Raw genomic sequence first — 20260 nt, 5'->3', positions numbered from 1 at the left:
CAAGCCGGAGCGGGAAGACCACCCATTAATCATGTCCTTGTTAATCCTAGAAGACCAGTGATTGAAGATAGCGATGAAGAGGATGATTTTGGTCGAGCAATAGCTAACCCTGGTGGTAGAAGGGTTAGGAGAAATGCGCATCAGCACAACCACTGGGGCAACGATGAGTATAAACTAAAAGTTGATATTCCTACCTTTAGTGGAGATCTTAATATTAAGGGGTTCCTGGATTGGATCACTGAGGTTGACCGTTTTTTCGAATACATGGAGATCCCAGATGAACGACAAGTAAAGTTAGTGGCTTACAGGTTGAAGGGTGGTGCATCTGTTTGGTGGGAGCGATTAAGAGAAACGAGATTGAGGGAAGGCCGACAGCCAATTCAGACATGGAGACGAATGAAGCAGTTGTTAAGAGGTAGGTTTTTGCCCCCTAACTATGAACAATATATGTTTGAAGCTTATCAAAGATGTGCATAGGGAATGAAGAGTGTGAATGAATATACCTCTGAGTTTCTGCGATTGGCGGAGAGAAACTAATTGTCAGAAAGTGACAATCAACAAGCAGCTCGTTACTTGAATGGATTGAAGCCTGTTATTCGTGATAAAATTGGGGTTCAGATGGTTCTGAGTGTGCAAGAAGCAAGGAACTTAGCTTTAAAGGCTGAGTTAATGTTGAGTGAGAGATCTCGTAATGACAACTATCGTTGGTATAGTGGGAATGAAAATAAACAACCAGCTTTTGATAAAGGCAAGTCGGTTCAAAGAGCGCAACCCTCTAATCCACCCCATACAATCAACCCTAATAAGGCTACAACGGGGGGAAACATTCGAGGTACTACTTCTAATCTTCCAAAATCCCCTAATCCTTATGTAAAGCCTATTCTTTTAAAACGTTTCAAGTGCAATGAGGTTGGGCATCGATCTAGTGATTGTCCAAGGAGGAAAACAGTTAACATTGTAGAAAAGGAAGAGGAAGATGTTGCTGAAGAGGAAGTATATTACGGGCCTGATGGGGAGGATGACGAAGAAGATTATGGACATGGGGAATATACGTGTGTAGTGAGGAAGTTAATGCTATCTCAAAATAATGAAGATACTACTCAACGGCATAAGCTTTTTCGCACGAGGTGTACTGTGAAAGGAAAAATCTTTAAGTTGATTATTGATAGTGGAAGTCAGGAGAATATCATAGGAAGAGACGTGGTGGCAAAGATGCAGTTAACTTCTGAAAAACATCCAAGCCCTTACATAATTGGATGGATCAAAGAAGTTGGTAGAATACATGTGGATGAACGTTGCAGGGTGCCTTTTTCTATTGGTAAGTACTCCGACGAAATCTATTGTGATATTGTTGATATGGATGCTTGCCATATTTTATTTGGGAGGCCTTGGCAATTTGATGTGGATGCTAAGCACTCGAGTAGGAAGAACACATATCAGCTTAAGAAAGAAGGTGTGCGTTATACTTTGTTACCCATAGTGGAAAAGAATCAAACCAAAGCTTCTAAAGTGGAGCTTGATTTCGAAGATTATGTTGTCTCAGCAACCTCAACGTTTGCAAACTCAGGTCTGATTTATCCTGTTAACATGGCAGAAACTCCAAGGTTATTGACTCATATTAGGGTATTTTCTAGTCCCGATGGCTCAAGCATTGCTTCGCAACGCAAGGATTATGGTGTTTCTTCTGATCGACTTGCGACTGTAAAGAAGATGGAGGTCATGGTAGCAAATCCTTTTACAGTTTATTCAAGCTCTGGCATGGTTGAATCGAAGGCAATAAGATCTACCAGATTAGAGAAACGCTCAAGATGGAAGGTTCAACGTTCTCAATCTAACAGTAATAATACAATGGAGGCGGAGGGCAACAAACATGGTGATGGTTGGACCCATGCCAACGAAGATAGGGCTAAGAGGGGAAGGAATGTCTTTGCTCATGTTCCCTTAGCAGAAAAATTCAAGCAGTTCAAGAAGATGTCAAACAAAAGTTGCACAAATAAGAAGTACAAGGCGACAGCTAACAAGCATAGGAAGCACAAGGTATTTGAGGTTGGAGATGAAGTCATGATATTCTTGAAGAATGAACGGATTCCAGCAGGAAGGCAGAACAAGTTCAAGCCAAAGAAGTATGGTCCTTACAAGATTCCAAAGAAGACCAATGACAATACTTATGTTGTGGATTTGCCTAATAATATGGGTATTTCTAAACATTCAAAGTGGCTAATCTCTCTTCGTACTTATCGGATGTGGATTTGTCCAAACAAAATCAAAATTCGAGGTCGAATTTTTTCTCAAGTGAAGGTGAATGATGCTGTCACCAATCAAAACTCGGCCCGAGACCGACCCAACCAAACCGGAACAGTATCACCAAAATAGTAGTGCCATAATGTTATTTTAATACTTCTTAAGTTTTAGAATTCTACTTGATTTAGGATTCTATTTTATATTTCTACTTGATTTAGGATTCTATTTCATGTTTCTACTTGATTTAGGATTCTACTTCATGTTTGATTAGGGTTTTATTTTTATTAGGATTTTAGTTGACTTTTATTTAGGATTTGTTTCTATTAGAATTCTAGTTGGATTTTGTTTACAAATATTAGATGGATTTGGATTAGCCAAATACTATAAATATGCCTAGGATCTAGAGTTTGTAATCAAGTTTTTCTCAATCAAATTTCAACAACCTATTTGGGTTTTCTTAACAAAACAGTCTTGTTTTTGCGTCTTCTTGAAAGTCAAGCTTCAGTCATTGAAGTTTGCTCTTTCAAAGGTTTATTTTTGTGTGTTTTTTTCACACGCGCGCTACACGCTGCATCACATTCTCTCTCTAAAAATTCTCTCAAATCTCCCTCTCATTTCTCTCTATTGCTCTCCCTCAATTCTCTCTAATTTCTCCCCCATTTCTGTCCCATTTCTCTCTTGAATCGTTACGTTTTAGTCCTATTCAATCGAATCCTTCCGATTGCCAATTCCAACCATGTTATGAACCCTAAGTTCATGACAAATGGTATCAGAGCGGTCAATCCTTGGTTGTGGTTCCGATTCATTTGAAGACTAGTGAAATCAATTTCAATAATTCAAGCCCAGGCTTCGGTGATTCAACGGACTTGGCGAGTTTAAGCATTCCAGCGAGTTTAGGGGGGTCTCTCGACTGAGGATTGATTTTCGGCCATTGATGCTCAAAATTAGATTCCGATGCATGGAGGTGATTGACGGCCGTTGTACTTGATTCTCGGCATTTGAAGAGAATTATGGTCAGTATCAACAGGTAAGTTCAAGCGACAATTAGTGTTGAGCATAGTTGTGCGAAGGCACTCTACAATTAAGTGAGCGAGCAACGAGTTGCCCGCTTTCCAGATCTGAGTCGAAAGGGAACAAGGAGTGAGCAAAACTGAGAAGGCGCAAGCGGATCTTGGCTCAAACTTGTAGGTGGAGTCCATTGCGAGAAGCAGATTCCTCCGACTCCTTTGCTCGTTGATTTTCGAACCTTAGGTGGTAGAAATCGATCAATTGTTAAGCAATCCTTGGCGGCAACAGAATTAATTGAACTTTTAAGAGGTGATTCCAGAAATAGCAGAGAGCTGACGGAGCGAGGATCCAACTTTGTTATTTGTTAAAACCAAGTGCTAAAATGATCCAAGAATCACTCAATAACCTCACCGAAATCAATCACGATTCAAACAAAAAGTAAACAATTTAAAACATATTTGAAATAGAATAGAAAAGCAAACCAGATTGCAGAACACACGATATACCCTGGTTCATGCCATTTACATGGCACTACATCCAGCAATCCAAGAAAAAACCAATCCACTAAGAATGTATGAAATCAGTACAAGAATATCACTCACTCGCCTCCACTTGCCTCTCGAATACAATCCTCTAAACGAAGACAACAAGAACTATATTTTCACAGCTCTCTTTCTCGCTTCTCACTGCACTCAAACACAAGGGAACGGAATGAAAACTAATTGATGATCTATCCAACCTCCGCACCCTTCTATTTATAAACTAGAGGGGCGAAACTTCCTAAGGGAAATAACTAACTTATATAAAGTCTAAACTACCCTTATTAATTACAATTAGTTACATTTGAATCTTGCAAACTAACTGCCACCAATCATCTCTATTCTTTCCTGATTTCTTCTAGAATTCTAGCATACAATTACTTCGGGCAAAACAATAACATTATTGATCTCCGACGGTGACTGATGTTAGCGATTAGGTGAAGCAATTCCAGTAAATTACGAAACCGAGCCAGTGGTCGGTGATTGGGCAAGGAAGTGGGTGTTGCAGAAGAGTTAATTGCAATAGGTCTAGCGATTGTGCAGCAGGTTCCTCACGATGGTGCAGTGGGTGTCGTGGCTATTTTCAACGGTCGGTGATTGGGCAGAACCAAAGGAAGGATCCAAGGTGAGTCCAGCAGTCCGGGCGAACAGATTGAACACCTCCGATCAGAAATATCGCCCAATTGGGATTGGAAGGAGTTCCACTGACAAAGGTTACTGAACGCTAAGGATCCCAGTAAGCAATCCTAGACGCAACAAGGAATGGATTGAATAGTTGAGTCGATCCATTCGGGAGGCTGTGCTGGAAACGACTTGGCCAAGTGGTTCTGACAATGCATTTGGTGGCTCTCGGTTTGAAATTCAGTAAGTATTGGTCGGAGCTTGCGAACAAGCAGACAAGACGTCTCCGAAGGAAGGTTCGACGATTCATCGAAGTGGAAGGGTAGGTTGATACACGATTGATTTTGCTGAGGCTGTTGCAGGTGTTGTTAGTATGGCGAAGCAAATTACTCCAGCGAGTTCGATTGCCAATCATAACCGAAGGGGAGAAGTAACTGTCAACTCGGAAGGTGCAATTAGTTTTAACGAAAATTTCAGACAGCAACAGAAGGGAAGTGTGGGGAATTATGATGGAAAGAGCTGCGGTTTCTTGGCCTATTGCTTTTCTAGCCAATAAGATTTCGGTCAGGAGGAGTAGTGCACAAAGGAGATCAGTGGAGCCTCAATTGCAGCAAAAGAATGCTTCATTTTCAGTTGGAATGGAGCCTCAATGGCAGCCAAGGAGGCTGCATTTTCAGTTGGCAGCAACAAGTACAAAGAGACAAGCAATGGAATTCATGAAGAGTGTGAGGAATTTGGCCATATGTCCCGCGAGAAGTTGCAAGAGGTTGCGATGATACTTATTAAAAAGTATCATTACAATTTTCCAATGGAATACTTTGATGATTATCACGAAAGTTTTAACAGGGAGGAATTCCTTGCAGTGGAGTGGAAGAAGGATACTGGTTTTGGTGGAATTGACAAGGATGGTGGCTGTCAGGAAAGTGCTGGCAGCAACAATAGAAAGTCTGAGGGCTTGGCTCAAGTTGTTTGGATTAAAGAATAATTAAATGAGTACTCTGATTCCTTTGGAAAGGAGGTTGTTGATGAGGATGATCCAGATGATAATATCGGAAGTCCAAAACAAGAGATGCTTGAGGCATTCAATCAGTTGGCAAGAATGACAGAAGACACCAAGGAATGTCTAGAATTGGAGTGTGATTCAGCTGCAGTGATTGAGGAGTTAGAAGAAGAAATAATACCTCAGGAAGAACCTACTGAAAGGCTGGAAAAGGAAAGTGGAGAAGATAAGTATGGTATGTGCGGCAATGATCAGGAAACAACTCTAGGAAAGGAGTTTCCTGCTGTTGCAATTGTTCAAATTTCGATTGTAAGTTGCAATATCAGGGCTAGTTTTGGTTGGCAAGGAAGATTGAGTCCCTTACTATCACTGGAAATGGCATGATTGAGCATGAATCTCCGGTGGAAACATCTTCTAACGTTGTGAAGATGTGTGGATTGAGTAAGGAATTTCAAGGACAACTGATAATTGGTGGGAAGCTAAGAGAGATAATTGAAGAAGTCAAAAGTTTGGTAGAAAGGGATGGAACGACAGCTGCTCTAGTGGTTCCTGCTCTAGCAGGAAAATTCATGTTTCTGTCTACTGTATTGACAGAGGAACCGACTGCTAGAATTGGGGTTGTGGCAGCACCTAGTTCTGAAGCTCACAAGCAAGCCTCGTCTAAGTATCTAAGGCAAGTCAGCAATTTCCCATTGCTGCATTTCCAGGATATTGTTGGTAACTTTGCAATAGAACATGGTAATAGGCTAGATGGAAATGCAATAACTGCAGCTAGGGATACTTGCTTAACTTACTTACTTGTATGGGACAGGGATGGACTATCCAAGGAAGCCATGGGTACAGTTAACTCTTCCTTTAGACTCCAAGTTCCAACTACTAACCATATTTGGCCAGGTGTGGTTGATCATGTTTTTCAATGGAAGGCCGAAATTGATTGGATAGCTATAGGAGGAGGTGATTGTATGGGACTTGCATTCGATAAAGTTTCTCCTATGGAAGTGGGGCAACTTAGGCTTGGAGTTGATCTTGGACACTTTAGAACAAGGAAGAAGAAGAAGCCTAGAAGGAGAAAGAAAGAAAGAAAGATAGATCAGATAGCAAAGGCGGGAATTGGATGAAGCAATGGCTACTTGCTGCAAGTTCTTGAGGACAAGAATTCTCTCAAGGATGAGGGAATTGTCATGACCTTAGGAATTACCCAAGGATATAATAGTAGGAGTTGGCATACAATATACAATCATTGTAATTTCTTTTCTTTCTTTCTATTATAGTGTTTTATCCTATTCTATAGACAGTTAAACTAGTTGTTATATTGCACATGAGAGTATGTAGGAGGCTGTTAGGCTATATGTAAGCCTCAGTTGTGATTGGATGGGATATGCTTGAATTGATTAATGAAACTCTCATTCTCTCTCTAAAAATTCTCTCAAATCTCCCTCTCATTTCTCTCTACTGCTCTCCCTCAATTCTCTCTAATTTCTCCCCCATTTCTGTGCCATTTCCCTCTTGAATCATTCTATTTCAGTCCTATTCAATCGGATCCTTCTGATTGCCAATTCCAACCATGTTATGAACCCTAGGTTCATGACAAAAGGCTAGACAAATGGCCATTGGTTAAAGCAGCACATGAAGGCTTAATTTGGGTCGAATAGGTATCTCTAACAGCCATGATCCATGTGAAAATTAAGGGAAAATTGATCTTATAGAGTAGCCCAAGGGAATAGAGGCTAGAGGGAAAGGTAAGCAAGGTTGATTGCTTAGAAGGTCTCTCTAGGAATGATAGTAATTCCCAAGGTGAAGGTATAAGGAATCGGATCCCTTTAGGATAAGTCCAAGGGTTAAAATTGAGTGCATGAGGAAGCTGTGAGTATTCCAATTGTATACCTAGTGAAATGTAAGGCATCCTCACCGGAAATTTGTCCATGAGGACTCTCAAGGTGTAGCTAAGAGTTTAGGTCAGTGTTTGAGAGTGTAGGATAAAGGAGAAGCTGGAAATACTAAGGCATAGAGATTGGAATAGGGTTTGGACAGCTTATGACAGCCTAGGATTACCCAAACTCAAGCATATCTTGATAGGGTGGTAGATAGAAGAGGCACAAGAGAAATGAGCAGTCCTTTGAGTTTGAAGCAAACATAAGAAAGGGAAGACAGTGGTAAAGCCTAAAAGGCCGGTTTTAGGGAGTTAGGAATAAAGTCTAGCAGTGAAAAGGCCAATCCGGGTGAGGTTCACTGTGTTGTGATGCTGTGTAAAAGGATGAAACCTTTGAGATTAAGGAATAACATTGAGTATGGATTTGTTTTATGGTGGAGTGTGCCCAGATGAATAGTTATGAATTTAGGGTATATATATTGCATTTTGTATGCAGCAGGAACCCTAAAGAAAAGTCTAGGTAGGAGGAGTTGAAACAGCCAATGGGCAGTCCACTTGGCTTAAATTCAGTCCCACTATGGAGAGACCAATCATATTGATGTTAGGAAAGTTATTTATTAGGAAAACCCCTTGAGAAGGTAGATAATTCTAATGAGAGTTGCAGTTTTAGTGCAGCTGAAAATTATCCAAAGGTGTTTCACTGTATCAGTTACAGCATTGTTTGTTTTCCTTTAATGTGTTTTGTGTTTTGAATGATCAGGTATATCATGCTGAAACCAAAGGGAAGAGTAGGCCAAGGCTTTGATGGACAAAGAATGAAATGGATCATACTCAAGACAATGGTGGAGAATTGTTAGAGTTTTGTCTAGAGTATTGAGGCAGCAACAACAGTTTTGTTTATATAGGTTATTATGCGGTTTAGAGAGAAGGGATAGGCGGTGGACTCACTTGTAAATAACTGTCAAGTTGGAGGGTAAAACCGGTAATATCCAGTTGTGTAATAGCCTAGGATCTGTCGCCCAAATCCAAATATTCTATAAATAGAGAAGGAGGTCTAGGCATAAGAGGCGCATAATTCAGTTGTTTCTCGAGAAAGCTTTGAGAGAGGAAAGGTTGTGTTTTAGAATAGCTTTTGTAATCTTGAGAGAAGGCTTAGGGTGCAACTGGTGTACTGATATCATTCTTTCTGAATCAAAGGCGGTTGCTCTTGGAGGGTTCTTAAGGCTGGATGTAGGATTGCGTATTGCAATCTGAACCAGGATAATCTTGGTGTCTTGTGAATGTTTGGTTTGTGTATTCTTATTCTTTTTAAATCTGTTTCTGTTTATTATTTCTATTGAATTCACTTAATTTGTTCCTAAGATCAAATTCGTGAGTGTGTGATAGAGTGTGGCAGAATTCCTGTCCAAGAAATCAATTCCAATGACCCTAGTATAACAGAGGTAAAAGAAGACTAATAAAAACTTGGTGGAGGACTCTTAGGTTTGACATGAGTTATAAGGATCTTATAAATTAAAAGGCCATGGACAGATGACTAGCAAGCTAAAATTCATGTAGTCTGTTAGAGTAAGAACACAACACCCTCTGTGACACTCACACTCCACCAAGTCACGGATAGAGTCTCTCAAAACCTCACAATAACAAGAATAACAAGAACACGATATTAAAGAGCATAAACAGAATCAAGAACACCACAAGAATTATCCTAGTTCAGTCTCAAATTGAGACCTACATCCAGATTGGCTTGGCCTTCACTCATCCACTATCTTGTATAGGTTGATTACATGTGTCGTTTGATAGAACACTCTCATAGCTCATATAACTTGAAAACTATAGAGTTCCCCCAGAGAATACACAGCAACATCCCCGCCTCACTCTTCAGCACACAACCAAAACAAACCCACTTGCTTACAAGATAGAATTCCGCACAAAAGCACAAAATGAAGTACCGCCTTAAGCCCCCTCCTGACCCCTATTTATAAGCCATAGGCGCGGGAGTTACAACAACAGAAAACTGACTGTTACATAACAACCGGCCAGTTGTCCTTCTAGAAATGTTCCTTTTAGAAGACTTTCCCAAACCAACTATACAGGACATAAACATCACTAATTTTACATAGACTTTCATGTTATCTACATCACTAATCTAGTACAAATGTTCTAACATAGTCAACCGCATATAGTTCAACCAAGCTTGAAAAATTGTTCTATTTGCAAAAACATAGATAACATGACTTTTGAGTGATTGTAATTAGAATAAATGAGTCCTCTCTAGAGAAATATTACTAGACTTATCTAGATTGGCTATGGATATCGGATGTAGATATAAGTCTCTTGTAGTTGCCTTACACTAGATTCATTGATGCATATAAAAAATCAATCATGTTAGGAATTGGTTGTTAAGGGAGTGATGCTAACAAGGTATGTATGTTGAAGAGTTTAAGCAACCTTTTGAGAAGGAGTTGGTTCCACTTGTAGTGAAAAGCTTGAATAGCAATAACAATCCAAAGTTTGTGAGATCAAAATAGCATTGTGTTAAACCCTTGGGTAGAACTCACCCTCAAAAGCTAATTGTTAAGGGGAGGGTGCCTAAGAAGTTATAACCCCACACCAAAAGCCTGAACTTCCAATGTGGGACATCCTATACCCTACAGTGAACCATAATACATTGGTTCAATGGCTTCAAGTCCAATTGAGTCAATTAGTGTGATGGTATCAAAAATATTAGGAAAATATGACTCACATCGAAGCAAGTTCCATGGGGGTAGCAAGTGTTTTAGATCAAAGATATAATACAACAAGCTCATATTCATAGCATATTTTCTCCAAGGCAACCTTAGCTTTTTGGTGAAAACCCCAAGCAATGCATTCAAACAAAAAAAGGACAGATCACACAACACTATAAATTCAAACAATTAAAAGGTAAATAAATAAATCCAAAGTGCAACAAAAATTATTCCTACCATATCAATCAAAAAAGATCACACTTTTTTCCTTATCTTATTCTCCTTTCCTTCTTTTTCTTGTACATTGGCCCTTCTAATTCATGGCAATTGCATTCAAAATGCTTCCCAAGTTAAACCCCATAGAAATTGTCAAATGTTTGGTTTTGACCATATAGTAACTGAACCAAAAAAAAAAATCTTTATTCAAGTAACTTTGAAATATTTTACTCAAGTAGGAAGAGACCTACTTGATGAAGGGAAGCTTGAAGCTTGATTTATTGATCTCTCAAATGGGGTATTTATACAAGAAATATCCTACAATATCTCCTAAAAGATAGGAAAGAATTTTTGAAAAAAAAGGGGTACATCTGTTACAGCAGGTACAGCAGGGTTTATCACTTGATTTTAATCACCAACTAACTTTATTTCTTGATTCTTATCTCTTTATTCTAATCTCCTCCTTATCTCTTTATCCTAATCTCTTAATTTCAGCCATAGGATAAGAGACCATAATTTTTTACTCTTGAATCCTCATTCTTCATTCTCAGTATTCTTCAACAGCAACTGTACCATGGTAGAGTTATAGAAGGTCTGCTTCTATACAGAGTGATTCACAATTGCGTACAACAAATTATTGACAGAATATCCCTTGTGTCATTACTTTAGACATCCCAGGCAGATGAGCCTGCAGAAACTCAATTAAGAAAGAACCTCACCTGCTAGAGTACCATGTCCTCCCCTTTAGTGTCTTTCTCGTACACAGAGGATACAGTTATCTGTCTATTGCAAAGATATTGGCCATTCATCACCTGCACAACCAGAAAATGGTCAATCTTTTAAGACTACTGCTAATTTTATCAAATAAAAATCTCACTGAACTTAACTCCACCAGAAACTCAATACAAGATTTAAGGGTGATGTTTTCACTTAACTAAACAAACATCTTTACTTAGCCAAAAAAAAAACTGAACATCTTTCAATCTCATTAGATTTAGCTCTCAATATAGTAACTTTATACCGTAGCAAGGCCTGCCTATTCAAGAAAATATATAGAGAATATTTTCTCCAAGCCCTTGCCCTCACTCCCAAGATATAAATACAGCAAGCTCATAAAGTTTGATAAAATTCAGTTTACTCAAATTTGGCCCAAAAACATACAACAATCTCATAAACTTTAATACAAATGATGACATAACATGTATATCATCAAGGTTTTGCATCTGGTGGATTTGGCCTGCAAGGAGTGGGGCACGAACGACAATTATGGCCCTTTTGCCTACACAACGAGCATTGCACAGCTGAACGACCCTCCTTGGGATCCATCCCATTGTATAGTTTGGATGACCGGGGTTGACCTCTGGTAGCCCGCCTTCTATGAGGATCTGGAACCAATGTGGGATCACTACCAGGAGACCAGTAGGCCTTGTCCTCAATGGGCTCAAGCGTCAACTTCCATGTCTCTACATATGCATCCAAGCTGTAGAAGTGACTTACGTGCTGCTTCCAATCTAAGTTCACACTCTTGAAAGCAGCTATGGCATGGGAACATGGATATCTCCACAGCTGCCATTCTGACAAGAACATGTTTGGGAGTTAAGCCTCACCTGATGGTGCTTAGGCCCTCTATCATTATTCCGGTTCCTTGCAGTCTGCACATCAAATATGCCCCCATCATAATCTAAGTGGGTGACCATGTGTAAGTTGGACTTGTTATCATATGCTGCCAACTGGGTGCGTACTGCAGGTGTATATTCATGGCCTGCTGCCTTTTCTGTCATACTATCATGATTTTGTTGTGCAAAGTAAGGTGCCACTCCATAGAAGGTCACTGGTCGACAATGTTGCCAACCACTAATAGATGAACCAAAGGACCAAAACATACGGGGAAAAAACCTCCACACCTGGCAATGGATGGGAAGATGTCTGTATAACATAAATAGTCCCAGGATTAGCTCTAGAAATGGCTCGCATAAGAGGGTATAAACCATTATATGACTTTTCCCAATCACCAAATAGTAAAGCAATGGCTCTCTGCTTCGCATCCCAAGCCTTTCTATAGCTAACTCGATACTGATACACATCAACAATATGTTGTTGCAACATTGAAATGGCCAAATCCGGCTGCTTTTCAACCACACCCTTCACCACATGAGCAAGAAAGCTAGAGTCCAATTGTCGATGGTCAGCGCTCATGTTGGCATTCACACAACCGTGTGAATCCTTTAGTACTACAATCTCCCAATAACCTAAGTTCGGCTTCCTCGAAGCCCTTAATCTCCACAAGCACGTCTCAAACAACTTGCACTTTATAGACCAACATTGGGAGTCTGAATTTGAGACCACATACATCCGTCGATCCCACACAAAACACGTCTTCACATAGTGCATCAAGTTCTCTTTGGTGTGAAATCTCAAGCCTTTTTGAAGTTTGCCACTAACATGAGAATAAACATCCCCTACACCATGCATTTCATTGTCCCAAACTACTCGGCTAGCCAAATCCACATTTGAAAATTCAAGCACAGGACAACTAGCATGTTGGACATGGGGTCCACCACCCTCATCATTATCACAATCATCCTCATCTCCTGATGCTTCCAAAGTCGCGTCAAGTGCATCCACATCTTCATCCTCACTGCAGAAGAAATTGCCATCAAGGGGGGTGACGTGTGCTCTCTCAACCACAGAATCACCTTCCTGATGAACCATTTTCGCCACATTACAATAATTGTCCTCGCTATGACGACGACCTCCACTAGAGTTTGCATGCATGGCACCAACACTCCGTACGTTACACTTACCATGGACAGTCACAAGAGACGACAACCCAAGACTAGTGACAAGGGGTTTGATGATGGGCAAATCAACTGTCCTAACCTGTGGTCTACATGAAGGTGCACTGGCCATCTGCTCAGTTGTTTGACAACCTTGCATTTGAGTATTTTGTTGCTCTTGCTGCCTCAATTCCATCTCTAAACCAATATCTAGCCAAGCAATGCCTAACCCATCCCATATTTTCATTGCCATCTCCAAAGAGGTGTCATTTCATATGGTGAAACACTCCCACATCCCATCACGACACACTTTAATCTAGCCACAACCTTGATGTCATAATCGCCCACGTCAACTCCACATTTGTTGCATATTGTAGCAAGCAATTCATCATATGTCCCCCCACGTCGTATGTAGAAGTGCACCTCATGTCCACCAATGTATTTCATGCCACGGTGGCATCCTCCCACTTCCCATTCCAAGAACATTGGATCATTATCATCTCACTACCCATCTTGCACATATTGTTCCACATAATACTCCTTGTTAGAAAATGCTATTCCATACATGCATATATCTATGCGTTCATTATTTTTCTGCATTTATTCAAAAATTTTATTTGAATATAAACAACAAAACTCTATTTATTAATTTTATTCACCACATATTCTGCTTTTATAGCATTTTATTACTGCAAAATAAATATATATTCAACATTTTCCATTATTTTTCAGCATTTTCATCAAAATTCCCATTTATTTTCAGTAAAAGAACCATTTTCCCAAGATGTATGCAAATAAACAAATATTTTCATCTATTTTGATCTTACAACCATATGTGTAAGCACATACGTGCATATAACCATATGCATGTAGAAACACAAAATAATCTACCAAGTTTGAGTTTAAGCAATCACCTTGTGCAACGAGATGTTGAATCAAGGGAAAAACAATGAGGAGATGGAGATTTTGCTAGATTTTTTAGTTGGGTTGCAGCACTAAGCTGTTTCAGGTAGCAGAGGTGTAAAGGAAAAGAGGCATGTTAGGGAATTAAGGATCCTAGGCTCAAACGGCACCACTTAAATTAATAAAGAATCACTTGTTTGAAAAGTGGTTCTTTGAAAGAACAGATTGTGACAAGTGGCTTTTTTAAGACATCCATGAATTTCTCCAACACTTGCAGAAACTCACCTACTGTTGACCGTTGAATAGAACCACTTATTTGGCAAGTGATTCTACTTTTTTGAAAGCCACCTTGGCCATCCTCCCAGCATGGCAAGTGATGTGTAAAAGATCGTAGTAATTATTTTGCAAACAATGGTACTTTAATAATTTTTTAAAATTGTGGTAAATTAGTAAAAAGAATTCTGAAAAAGATGTATACAATAATACATCAACAAAATAACACATCAAAATTGTACACGTCAAACTCTTTCATTTCTTTTAAAGCTATTACTTTGTCGCACCATGATACATCTCTTCTAAATCTTAATATTACAAATTTTTCTTTGTCTTAGAAATGATTTTATTCATAATAAAGCTAGAATGGCTCTGTTATATCTAGAGTTGCTGGAATAATTTCTTGGATAGAAATTCTACCACACTTACTCTCACACACTCACGGATTTGATCTAAGGAACAAATTTAATAGAATCAACAAAAAATAAAATAGAAAACAGAATTAAACCAAACAAGAAACACAAACCACACATCCACAAGAACATCAAGATTATCCTGGTTCATGCCATGTGAATGGCACTACATCCAGCCTCTAAGATCCTCCTGAGAGCAGTCTTTATTTCCAGAAAATGATCAGTACAGTAGCGGCCCTTCTCTCCCTTCTATTCCCGAGCGCCCCAATTGTTTTCCCCCAAGATTACAAAGCTAACAGCCCTAGCCTTTCTCTCAGAAACAATCAGCACTCGTTACAAACAAAAAAATGAAAACTCTCTCTCCATTTGCTACCCCTTGCCCTCTATTTATAATAGTGGGTGGATGTCCCAATGAATATTATAGATATTTACAGTTTAACCCCCAAACTATAACTAATTACAATTTAGGTTACAACTTCTATCTAAAATCTTCAAAAGGAACTCTAGCAAACTGACATCATTCACTGCTACTGCCATCATCTTCTTCTTATACCATATACTCGAGACAACCTTTAACAATTCTCCACCATTGTCTTGAGTATACTTCAACCTTCATCCATCCAAGCTTTGGCCTTCCAATAGATGAAATGAACCTGCTCTCATAGGTTCTTCATGCTGCACCTGATCACTCAAACACAAAACAAACATCAAAGAAAACAAATCAATGCTGTAAGACATAACAATGGACCACCTTTGGATAAAGTTCCAGCTGCAATAACTAAACCTGCAACTCTCATTAGATATTATCCTCCTCAAGGGATTTTCCTAATGGATACATTCCTAACACCAATATGATTGGTTTATCCATAGTGTCTAAGTACACTCCACCATAAACCAAATCCATACTCAATGATACTCATTAATCCAAAAGTGTCCAAACTTTTTACACAGCATCGCAACACAATGAACCTCACCTGGATTGGCCTTAACTTTACTAGACTTCCTCCTAGCTCCCAAAACCGGCCTTTAGGCTTTACCACTGCCTTTCTCTAATGTTTGCTTCAAACAAATAGGACTGCTCATCTCTACCTACCAGTCTACTAAGATATGCTTACAATTAGGGTAACCTAGGCTGCCTTAAGCTGTCCAAACCCTATTCCAATCTCTATGCCTTAGTCTTTCCCAACTTATCCTTCCTCCCACACTCTCAAACACTGATCTAAACACTCAGCTACACCTTGAGAGTTTTATTTTGGAGAAAATACCAATAAAGCTGCCCATCAATATACTAAGCATACCACTGGAATATTCACAGCTTCCCTATGCACTCAATTTTAACCCTTTTGGACTCTTCCAATCTTATATCTTACCTAAGGAACTACTATCATATCTCATACCTAGAGAGACCTTCTAAGCAACCAATCCTTGCTTACCTTTCCCTCTAGCCTCTTATTCCTTGGCTATACTATAAGATCACTTTTCTCTTAGTTTCCACATGGATAATGGCTGTTAGTGATACCTATTTGATCCAAATTAAGCCTTCATGTGCTGCTTTAATCAATAGCCATTTGTCTAGAATTTTTCCCAGACTTTTCCCCATTTCCAGCACCTTCCTTAATTCTCAAATAGACACTTCACTGCATTCCACCCCTTTAACCTAAGGGGCCTTTCATCTAAGTCCAACATTCTCCCCAAATTTACATGGCTCCATGCCATTCATTTGGACAAGAGTGCATTACCCCTTCTTATACAAAAGGTTCTATTTTACCAGCCTACTCCTTGGCACTCAAAACCTGAGCCTAAGCATCCTTCAAACCCAACATTCCATACCTCACTGGTAGATTACTTGAGGTTCTATCTTTTACCCATCCTAGGCAACACTAGACCTTCTATTCCCTTGCTCATTACCTACAAGATGATTCTCCTTCCCTTTCATTGCTTAATCCAGATTTCGATCAACCATGGGCTTCACCATACAAGACAACCCTTGCACACACCCTTTTCCCCTCACTGTTCACAAGGACCCTCAATGCAGGAGCCAAAGCTATACTAGCTTCCTCCCTCTCACAATCTAGCCCAAGCTTACACAATGAATATGACCAAAAAAATTTCAGATTTCTCTATTGCTATACCCTGGTTCATAGGTTAGTTTAGGACATTCCCAAAGGTGTCTCCTTGCTGTTTTCTTTACACAGCATCCCAGATTTCATCCATTGCCCTTAGTATCAGCTAATTTCATGTCCTATTGGTAGAGTTTTCCCACATAGGTAAGAACCCTAGCTTTTGAAGGCCTAGGCATACCTATTCCACAACTCTACTCCACCTAACTTTTCATACCAGAAGCAATTTCCAGCAAGCTTATTTTTAATTCCAGCAAGCTCATATACGCTTGGGAATTCCTTAGGGACATACCATCTCCACTAGGTTCACCTCACCTAGCTCCACCATGAGACAAGGCCTAGATAGGTTCCCAAAACATCTTAGAAACTGATTTCTAATGGGATTTACTGATTTTGGAGACTTCTACATTTGGAGACCTAGTCAAACTACCTGGTTTCTATTCCTATACACCTGCAAATTTTCCCCTCTCCTAATATCCCTAGCCTTAGATACCTTTCCTAGTCCTTGCTCACCATTGTGAGCCATCCTCAAGCAATGCCCTAACCTAAGTTATCATAGGCTATCTTTAGTGGCTGCAACTTATCCACAGAACCTGCAAGCATGCACCACATAACCTCTATTCTTGAGGGTTGCTTCCATCTCTCTAAGAGATCCTAGCAACTCTTAGGACTTCAATTCTCACTATCTAATTATTCCTAAGGACATTAGGCTTTCTATAACAACAGGGATATATATTACAGCTTCTTAATAATCTGGAATAGCTCCACCATGCATCCTATTCTCCCATCTCCAACTCCCTTAACCTTACTTTGATGCCTAGACAAACCATTCCCCCCTCCACCATGACTCTATGGGTAAATACCCTTTTCCTATGAGAATTACACCCTAACCCTAGGACCTATGCTATTTTTACTGCATACCTAGAAAGACTATAGGACATCCGCACTCTCATAGCCAAAACCACACGTGGTGTTTGAACATTTGGGGTTGGTTCTTTCTTGGGATTCTTTCTTCCTATTTGGCCAATTCTTCTTCATATGCCTTCTTCATGGAAATGAAAGCATTTAATCACTTTCTTGTTGATTTCTTTTCTCTTATCACAGATTTCCTTTTTCTGTTCATCGGTAAGGGATTCTGGTGGTTTTCCTCACTGCCTAAGGCCTCTTCCAGCCCTAAATTTCCTAGTAAAGCCCTCATCTTCATCTTCCAAAGGCCGAAATCATTCTGGCCATCAAACTTCTCTATGTCATACCTAGTGGCAGCCATTATTTGACACTATTCTATGACCGAGAATCAAAACAGAAGAAATCTTGATGAATCTTGATACTAGAAATAGGCTCTGATACCAATTTGTTATATCTAGGGTTGCTGGAACTAATTTCTTGGATAGAAATTCTACCACACTTACTCTCACACACTCACGGATTTGATCTAAGGAACAAATTTAATAGAATCAACAGAAAATAAAATAGAAAACAGAATTAAACCAAACAAGAAACACAAACCACACATCCACAAGAACATCAAGATTATCCTGGTTCATGCCATGTGAATGGCACTACATCCAGCCTCTAAGATCCTCCTGAGAGCAGTCTTTATTTCCAGAAAATGATCAGTACAGTAGCGGCCCTTCTCTCCCTTCTATTCCCGAGCGCCCCAATTGTTTTCCCCCAAGATTACAAAGCTAACAACCCTAGCCTTTCTCTCAGAAACAATCAGCACTCGTTACAAACAGAAAAATGAGAACTCTCTCTCCATTTGCTACCCCTTGCCCTCTATTTATAATAGTGGGTGGATGTCCCAATGAATATTATAGATATTTACAGTTTAACCCCCAAACTATAACTAATTACAATTTAGGTTACAACTTCTATCTAAAATCTTCAAAAGGAACTCTAGCAAACTAACATCATTCACTGCTACTGCCATCATCTTCTTCTTATACCATATACTCGAGACAACCTTTAACAAGCTCCAATTGAAGATAAGATGTGCAAGACATAATTAAGATGGTTTAGTCATGTGAGAAGAAGACCAATAAAAGCCTGTACGAGGAGAGTGGACGGAATGGAACAAGTATTTAGCAAAAGAGATATAGAAAGACCAAGAAAAACTTAGTGAAACACACTTAAGTTTGACATTTATTATATGGGTTTTACAGGAGATAAGTTCATTTATAGAAATGAATAGAAAGCTAGATTCATATAGCCAAATGGCAGTATAATAGTTTGGTATGTTGCCGTACTCATTTTAATTTATCATCTTAACCCCAACAGCACCCACAAGAAATGCCCCGTCATCTGGTCACCTTTCAAAGACATTTAACAAAGAACTTGGAGAAATCTATAATATTGTATTCCTTCAGCAACCAAATTTACATGAAGCGTTCAAAAAACGTGTTGATAAGTTTATGTGCAATAATTTTTTTTAATTGTCAAACAATTTAAACATGATATGGTAAAATCAGTTTTGATCTTCTTTCACTTTGTTGAGTTGTATATAGAGATAACACTTATGTGTATTCTAGACTTAGGGTTAGCCCTATGTCATGACTTATGTCAAGCTTAAGTCACGGCTTATGTCATGACATATGAATGATTTTGTATAAATATGTGTACATTCTAATAGTTAAGATATGAAAATATTTCCAATCTCTCTAAGTTTCACACACTTTATCTCTCAGGGTCTCAACATTTTAAACTCCCAGCTTATCTCCACAAAAATCTGACAACTCGCTTCACTTCTTTTTCTTGAATTTCTTATCTTCCCCCAATGCCAAAATCTACTTCCAGCAATCTTCTAGTTGACATAAATCCAAATAGCACCAAACCAATCAAAGTAATCAAATGTCGACGGATTGTGTAAGAAAATTATTTAAAAAGAAGAGGCAAAGTTCTTACCTTCCCAGAACCGAGAAAACCAGTGATTATAGTAGTGCGAATTCTATCATAAAGTGAAACATTGGAGCTCCCACTCTGCCCCGTTGCCGCCTCAATGAACAGGCAACAGCGATGGTCTAAAAGCTCGGAGCGGTGCGATCTTTAGGTCTGCGTAGGAGTAAAACCGAGGTTCAGAAGCGAGGCACAGTGCTGCGTCGGCGCTAGATCTGGGAAAGAGAATGTGATAAAATATAAATAGAAGAACAAAAGTATTCAACCCTAGACATACATGTCCGGTACAGATGATCATCCCAAATCTATAGTGCTGACAGCATCCGATGCATCAAAATCACAAAACGCTTTACCTTGCTGATTATAGGTGTGCAAGAGAGATGGGCAGCGGCAATGATGTGGGGCTCCGGGGAATAAAGTCGCCGACGGTTGGGCTTCAGCTGCAAAGAAGCGGGGGAGAGTTGAGGAATACTTGACGATAATGAGCTCTTGATGTTTCGTATGAAATGGTTTTGTAAATATGAACAATCCAGCGGCAAGTTCTGTAATTAAAAGGGAAGCGGGTTGGGTTGCAATCGAGCCGAGCCGAGCCTCCGCAAATTTGAGCTCAGGCTCGAGCTCGAGTCGAGCCTAGAAGCTCTGTTAACATAGTCCAGTCTCA

General features: G+C 39.5%; 1 protein-coding gene across 9 annotated transcripts in view; it reads right to left on the bottom strand.

Annotated features, from left to right (window-relative positions):
- LOC127788925 (protein WHAT'S THIS FACTOR 9, mitochondrial) overlaps positions 1–20118 on the bottom strand; it is a 37224-nt gene extending 17106 nt beyond the window's left edge. For all 9 annotated transcript variants that reach the window (XM_052317624.1, XM_052317629.1, XM_052317630.1 and 6 more), the window contains exons 1-3: positions 19953–20118; positions 19609–19814; positions 10941–11033 (exon numbers count right to left, since the gene is read on the bottom strand). The gene's annotated coding sequence lies outside the window, so the exon portion shown is untranslated. The remainder of the gene's footprint in view (positions 1–10940; positions 11034–19608; positions 19815–19952) is intronic.
- Between the last annotated feature and the right edge of the window lie 142 nt (positions 20119–20260).

Source organism: Diospyros lotus, chromosome 13, assembly GCF_014633365.1.
Source record: "Diospyros lotus cultivar Yz01 chromosome 13, ASM1463336v1, whole genome shotgun sequence".
In the NCBI taxonomy this organism is placed as follows: Eukaryota; Viridiplantae; Streptophyta; class Magnoliopsida; order Ericales; family Ebenaceae; genus Diospyros; species Diospyros lotus.
Note: the sequence above shows the minus strand (reverse complement) of the source record. Positions and strands in the feature narration are given on the sequence as shown.